This window comes from Nerophis lumbriciformis, linkage group LG09, assembly GCF_033978685.3.
Source record: "Nerophis lumbriciformis linkage group LG09, RoL_Nlum_v2.1, whole genome shotgun sequence".
Classification (NCBI taxonomy): domain Eukaryota; kingdom Metazoa; phylum Chordata; class Actinopteri; order Syngnathiformes; family Syngnathidae; genus Nerophis; species Nerophis lumbriciformis.
The window spans coordinates 28,617,155-28,625,000 of record NC_084556.2 but is presented as its reverse complement, the minus strand read 5'-3'; the positions used below and the strand labels follow the sequence as shown (position 1 = coordinate 28,625,000).

General features: G+C 36.5%; 1 protein-coding gene across 3 annotated transcripts in view; it reads right to left on the bottom strand.

Annotated features, from left to right (window-relative positions):
- Window positions 1–4,550, bottom strand: part of LOC133607435 (uncharacterized) — a 75,735-nt gene extending 71,185 nt beyond the window's left edge. For all 3 annotated transcript variants that reach the window (XR_009815414.2, XM_061962054.1, XM_072913823.1), the window contains exon 1: window positions 4,432–4,550. The gene's annotated coding sequence lies outside the window, so the exon portion shown is untranslated. The remainder of the gene's footprint in view (window positions 1–4,431) is intronic.
- Between the last annotated feature and the right edge of the window lie 3,296 nt (window positions 4,551–7,846).

The window sequence follows — 7,846 nt, the reverse complement described above, 5'->3', positions numbered from 1 at the left end:
TAAGAATCTATTTGAATTCAGGAGTCCATCTGGCTGTGATGTCAGACAAAATCCACCTGAACATCCAAATTTCCAAAAACTGTGTGTTCGGCCAACTTCATCACTGAGCCGGTTTTATCAGTTCTGATTGTCAGAATTCCACATTGGATTAGAAAGGCAAGCTGGTCCTTGGATGAATAACATAACACAGTCACTCCAAAAGACTTATTAGAGCAGTGAAGGATTGTTGCTCTCATTAATCTGACTCATTAATCTGACTAACAGTTTCTATTGGCATGCAGGCTGCAGTGCAGGGCGGCAAAGGACGGCTGCTGCAGCTCACTTTATTTGTATTATATTCAAGACATTTTGGATGATTCCCAGCATGTGTGGTCATACAGTATTAGACATTCAGAGACAGTTGCAAATGCCAGCACTTTGATAAAGAAGGTGAGAAACACACATTAATTCAAGAAAATAAGTTTTAGGAAAGTATTTATTTTTAAGTCTTGATTATGAAGCTTTTTAGAATCGGAATTGATAAGAATTGTGATTTGAATGTGAAACTATTTTTCTCAGACTTTCTTCTTCCCGCTTATCGCCGTCTTTGTCAACAAGAGTCTTCAATAAAGGTAAAAGTGATGTTAAATATTTTATTTTATTTTATTTTTTATTATTTTTATTGTTATTTTTCATGTTGAATAATAATTATCCATTAATTCCTCATTTATAAATTCCAAAACTAAATTGGCCCTAGTGTGTGATTGTGAGTGTGAATGTTGTCTGTGGTGGCAACTTGTCCGGGTTGAGTGCAGCTGGGATAGGATCCAGCCCCCTGTGACCCTGAAAGGGACAAGTGGTAGAAAAAAAATGAATTGTTTTCGCCATTGTAAAACTGAAATAATTCTCTATAAAATGTCTTTTGTGGTAATATGTTTTGGTGTCTCTACCAGATTTGATTAACCATATTTGTTATGGGCAAAAATGGATTCCGTTTTCGTACAATTCAGTCTTCATAGTTTCAGGTAATTAAAACCCATGTTTCAGCACCTTTATCGAGATCTTAACATATTCCCTGAAAATAAAGATATAACATAACATATAACAAATTCGCTGGAGCAGTGGTGTCCAAAATGCGGCCTGGGGGCCATTTGCGGCCCCAAGTTGATTTTTTTATGGTTTGCGGCAAATTCTAAAAATACTATTACAAAAATAAAGACAAATAAGTAGAATTAAAGATCAAACAGGTGAATTGTAACGAAAAAAGTTGCAATGTTGACTTTAATAACACAAAGCTGTTGGTTTCATTTAAAACTGTCCCTGCTCAAAATATAGTAATGAATCAAAAACATTGTTTAATGCATTATTGACCTATTGAAGGCTCCAGTTACTTCACATCAATTGTTACAATTTGAAATAGTAATAGGGGAAATATTGCATATTTTGAGTGTTTGTTATAACTTAAAATAAGATTTCTTTGACAAAAAGAGCATAAAACAAACAAAAGAAACCAACATAAAAACGTAATAAAAACGTATAATCAACAGATAGAGCTCAAGTTAATCTAGAGATTTAAGCGCTGAAAGTAAAAAAAATAAAAAAATATAGATAAAATCTATGATTTATTTTGTAACACTTTTATGAATCAGGCCCTTTGAATCCCTAATAATTTTAGTGGGATCTTGTTTTTAACTGCCATTGCTTATAATTAAATTGCCATTGCTCAAAAAATAATAATCTATCAAAATCAATGTTATGAATCATTGACATATTTAAGGCTCTATATACTTCACTAACTATACTTAACATGAAATATTCCACTTTGAAAAAATGTGGGTGACAATTTTGTATATATTGTGTTTGCCATAGACAAAACAGGGTTTTAACAAAATGGCATAAAACATTAAATAATACATTTAAATAAACTTTATATTGAAAGACTTAAAGTTGGGCAGCACGGTGGTACAGGGGTTATAGTACGTGTGCCTCACAATACGAAGGTTTCTGGGTTCGATCCTGGGCTCGGGATCTTTATGTGTGGAGTTTGCATGTTCTCCCAGTGACTGCGTGGGTTCCCTCCGTGTGGTCCGGCTTCCTCCCACCTCCAAAGACATGCACCTGGGGACGGGTTGATTGGCAACACTAAATTGGCCCTAGTGTGTGAATGTGAGTGTGAATGTTGTCTATCTGTGTTGGCCTTGCGATGAGGTGGTGACTTGTCAAGGGTGCACCCCGCCTTCCACCCGCGTGCAGCTGGGATAGGTTCCAGCACCCCCGCGATCTCGTAAGGGACAAGCGGTAGAAAATGGATGGATGGATTTAAAATTGATCTAGAGATTTAAGCGTTGAACAAAAAAATTAACATTACTTATTTTTAACATTTTTATGACTGAGGCCTTACCAGGTCACTGAAACCAAATTTGAGGGGAGCCCTAAAAGTTTGTACATCCCTGCTCTAGAGTGAATTTACTTAACATTGCATTACAATACCAACTGTCATATTTAATTGTATTTCATGTTATTCATCATAATTTAATTGCTGCATATTTTGTTATAAATGTTTTACGGACAAGCGGTAGAAAATGGATGCATATATGTTTTACTTACTTGAAGACATCCTACTATACCAGAAAAGATAATACAAATAATGTATATATTTTTTAACAATAAAGCCACGTGAATCTAATGTTTTCTTCCAAATAATCTTAATATATTTGTTGATACACACAACAATGCAGTGGCGGGCCGTGCGTTTCCCACCTAGGCCTTCAATGATTACCTCTCAAAATATCATAATTGATGTCACCACATGACCATTGCTGGAGAAATACTGTACAGAAACACATTTACGCACTACTGGGCATTGTACAAAACAGCTTATTTTCTGGCGCATTTAAAAATCAATACACTTGCTTCAGCAATTAAAACATCTTATGTGGTACTGTCAAAATTTAAATTGCAAAAAACATATTAAACGTGAAAAAATAAAGAAATACAATATCTGAACTCACAATCTGTAGAACCCATTCGAGCTTTCGGGGTTGGCAGACATCGTCTCACAAGATGTAGTTTCTCTTTAAATATCCTTCTTGAAAACGGTCTTGCAAATATATGTGTTGTCTTGTCTAATCATAAAAGATGCAGTGGAGGCGTGTTGGCTGAGTTCCTAAAGTTTACTCCACAAGGTGCTCATCAAAAACATCCCGCTGCATGTTATGCATTCAACAACCTAAACAGTGGGCTCGCTGGGTAATGGAGTTCTTATGTTACCTAGCTCATAACATCACTATATATATAGACATCTTATAAGTAGACGCAGCGTCTACCGCTACTGCCTACTGGCGCTGACGAGACGCGGGGTCGCCATCTTGGAGTGGTGATCCGCTATTTTTAAGTTCAAGAAACAATATGATTAGGTTATATATACATGCGTATATCCTACATAAAAATTGGGTTGGGCAGCTAGACTAAATTTAGACTTGTATAATACTGTATAGCCACTGTCTATCTGATTGTCTAGTTAGCTAACATATATTACCCCCCCTCTACACAATCTGGACTGTGGTCCTAACTTTTACCCCTGTTAGCTTTTACAATCTTTATCTTCATCATTTATTTCAACTTTATGTTATTCAAGTATGACATTTTTAAATGTAATTAATTTCATTGACAAACAATTCTATTATGGTCATACTCTTGTTTGCTAGCGGCTACGATTTCAGTACTATTGAAGATCTTTGCTCCTTCTCAACTCTGTGGTCATATTCTTTTCACAAAATACAACCAATAGTACGTTAATGTTAAATCTTACTTGTGAAAAGTAATCCTCCGATTCCTATTTTCAACAGTCCGCTCATTTGAGCAGGAAAACGCTGAACACCATCTTTGTTTTCTACCTGTCAACTGTCAATTTAGGCTGCTCGCCGGCTCCTCATCACCACTGCAAGATGGCGGCCGAATTTCTCGCGTCACAGCAGCAAATGCTGCGTCTACTTATAAGATGTCTATGACTATATATCTGCCTTAGGCCATCCAGAAGGTCTTACTGACAACAACTCGTGATCTGATTGGCTATCGCAACTGTCTGTCAAATGTTTGTATCCGTTCACTTACAGTGCACAGACGCCCGCATTGTTGATCTGAAGGCTCTCTAGGCAGATTTGGTACATCATGGCAACATAAGCTAACTGAATTCTGATTGGATAAAAACTCTATAACCTAAAAACAACAGCGCTGGAAGTATCACCATAATATGACATGAAGAGAAAATGAATGATTTTAGATATTTAGGGAAAGTAAATTAAAAATTACTCTTATCATTAATTATGATCATGATTTCTGGTTATGTTAAGCCAGCAGAGAAGGCCTTGCTGGCTCTGACGGCACACCACTGCAACAATGTCAGTATATTTCTGACGTACCAATGGCCATTTTTAGTTCAAAGCAGATTACCTTGAATTGGAGCAAAACACTGACATCTAGCGGTGAAAAGCAGTACCACGGCAGCGTTTCTTACAAGGAAGCTATTATTATCTGCGGAAGTAATTGGGTTGAGCACGAGAGAGAAAAATGACGCCACTAAAGTATGCATCAGTCATCGGAACAATGGAATCTATTTATGATGAATGTGCTGACGGCTAGACAAAGAAGACGAGTGCAGGTTACATCACTCATAAATTAGGAGTTATTCTACCCCATGGGGGATTAATTAAAGTTCTTATGACAGCAATATTTCAACTTGGAGAAGGGATTTGAAATGCAGGAGGCCTAAGAATGGAGACAAAAATCCAGATTTAAATAGTAAAAGAAAAAACTTTTTTTTAACTATTTTGAAAATCTTTATGTATACTTTAAGTCTCACAAAGTAAGATTGAGTATTAGGGGGAAATCAATTTTTTACACAATCTTCAATAACGCACACTAAAACATACATATCTTTGAAACGTTAACGTATTTCAGTAATTAACTGTAATTAAATTATATACGATAAGTACCCACAGACTGAACTATTTAAATTATTTACAAATATTTTTAATTATTATAGCTGCAGCACATTACAACATAAAATTCTCATGAAGTATTAAAAAAAGGTAAAAAGTTGAATATTGGACAAGTATATTTGTTAGCACTTTAAGACGTAAATTAGTCTCTTAAAACTGAACCTTTGTGGAATATTCTAACATATTGAGACGTGCTTGTATATAAATAAAATAGAATGAAAACATTACACAAATTAAAGAAATTGCTTAAAACCATTGAAATACATATATATGTAATGGTAGTACTCTTATAGTAATAAGTGATAAGTACTGTAGTAGTATTTGACAGTGCTGTCAACAATAGAAAAATAAAAAAATATATAAATAGTATGTGTTTTTATACAGTACTTCATATTTTTCTTTTTAGAATATAAGTGTCGGGGAATTGCCGGTGGATTACCCAGCATGCTGTGCGTGTGCTTTGTAAATACAGTCATTGTTTGTTAGCACATTGTCCTGTGTTTTGATACCCATAGGCTAGTAGCTTATATTAACTTTTGTGTGTTGTTTATTTTAGCTCGTATTGAAATTTTGTTTAGCTGTGTATTTATAATTACTTAATGGTGAATCGCTAGACTACAACACTTTACTAAAGCTAGCCAAAGACCAGCTTTCACATGACTTAAGCTAGTCACAATATATCAATCAATCGGCGTTTATTTATATAGCCCTAAATCGCAAGTGTCTCAAAGGGCTGCACAAGCCACAACGACATCCTCGGCTCAGATCCCATATCAGGGCAAGGAAAAATTCAACCCAATGGGAACAATGTGTGGACCCCCCGCCCCTGGGCGACCGGTGCAATGGACGTCGAGTGGATCTAGTTAATAGTGTGAGAGTTCAGTCCATAGTGGATCTAGCATAATAGTGTGAGAGTCCAGTTCATAGTGGGGCCAGCAGGGGATCATCTTGAGTGGAGACAAGTCAGCAGCGCAGAGACGTTCCCAACTGATGCACGATGAGTGGTCCTCCCCGGGTCCCGACTTTGAACAGTTAGCGAATCATCTGTGGTCACCTAATCTGTGACCAGAGCAGAAAAGAGACGGCAGATGAACTGGTCTAAAAGGGGGTCTATATAAAGGTTAGTGTATACACATTAGTTTAAAGATGGGACTTAAAAGCTTCTACTGATATATAGCAATGCAAACCTAGATTAGCGTTGATCAGCCCTCTCTCCTGAAGTGAAGGATTTCATTTAGAATACAGTATTTTAATGTCTTTACACCTGTTCGAAATGTAGTCATTTTCAATATTCGCAAAATTACTTGAAAGAAAAATCATTAAGAATGGTTACTTGTTACTTTACCCAAAAAGTAACTGAATTATCAACAGAGTTGCTCTTTAACAAATGTAATTAATTACCAGGAAGAGTAATTATTGCATTACTTAAAAAACAAACAAAAAAAACTGTTATATGCATTTGAGAGACAATTCATGAGAGAAGTGTGTGTGTGCCTTTAAAAGGTGGTGCCTAATGCCAAGTGACCTGGGACCTCAGTGAGAGCAGGATTTTAGCTCAGCTGTGTTTGTTGCCTTGGTAGCGGCAGTTTTCCCGACACTGGATTGTCTCACCTGTGGTTAATAAAGAGATTGAATGTGCGTTGATGGCTATCATATCTTCTTGTCGACAAACAGGGTTTTGTAGGATGACAAGCTTGTCACTTTGATCACTGATTTGTTGTTCATTTTTCCCTCAGAGTAGTGTGTATGTGTGTGTATATTGCATGTTCTTTGCTGTGTGAAGTTGTTTCTTTTTACTTGGTATAAAGTTCACTTTAGTAAAAAGGTATATCCTGCATTGCTGTTTCTCTGCATCCGACACTGTCATGTTGACATATAACCACATCAAAAGTAGCGCACCATGTTTGTCAAACGTATCGGTAACGGAGTTGTAACGTAAATTAAAATAATACATTTGATTTCTCGTTACTAGCCGTTATCATATAACGCCATTATTACGAACACTGGTTATTTCATCTCCGACGTCAGCAAATCTTGAGACTTTGGCGAAGTGAGCGTCTCAAGGATTAAAAGGGCTGTTTGCAACCGTCAGATGGCTCCTGGAGGGCGCTAACTCTCCAAAGTTTTGTCAGCTAATGAGAGCGATTTGGCAAAGTTTAGCTGCTAACGTTAGCTATCATTAAATGTACATTCTCTAACAAAAAGATGACTGCAAATTGTTAGTTGCTTCTCTGGGATTGTTTTTATGTGTGTGTTTACAGTTTACACCATTCTCTACCAGGAGGTCAAATCACATTCACTGCAAGAGCGACTTATCTTTATTTCACTGTTGAATAGTCCCTTTTTTGCTTTATAAACCGACAAGAACCCTGCTCTCTTCGTGGCACAAACCGACAAATCCATCAGTTGAGTTAAGGGTTGAATTGTCCATCCTTGTTCTATTCTGTCACTATTTTTCTAACCATACCCTTTCGCAGGTACCCAGAAAGGTTTCGAGTACCACCAAAAAAACGGAATCTCTGAAGACAGTATAAAAATCTGTGTTAAAGGTGTACAAATACTGTTTGTATAATAAGCATGTTATTGTTTACAAATGAGGGTTAAGAGTTCAGTACTAAAAAAAAAAAAAGAATGTGGCTTAAGTACAGTTCTTTAATTGAGCTGCTGCATTTTTTGATTGGGTTGTTTATTTATTTTGAGTAACTTCTACATTTCTAAAAGGGGAGGAATGTAATAGAGTGATCTATGTTTGTCTGTTGCCATCTCCTGGTGAATGTTGGCTATAGCGTACTGGGGTTACTTTTTGGTTGGCCAACGATTTACGTGGTGTTGCGCACCTGACGTCAAGTGTGTGAGTCTGTTCTGAA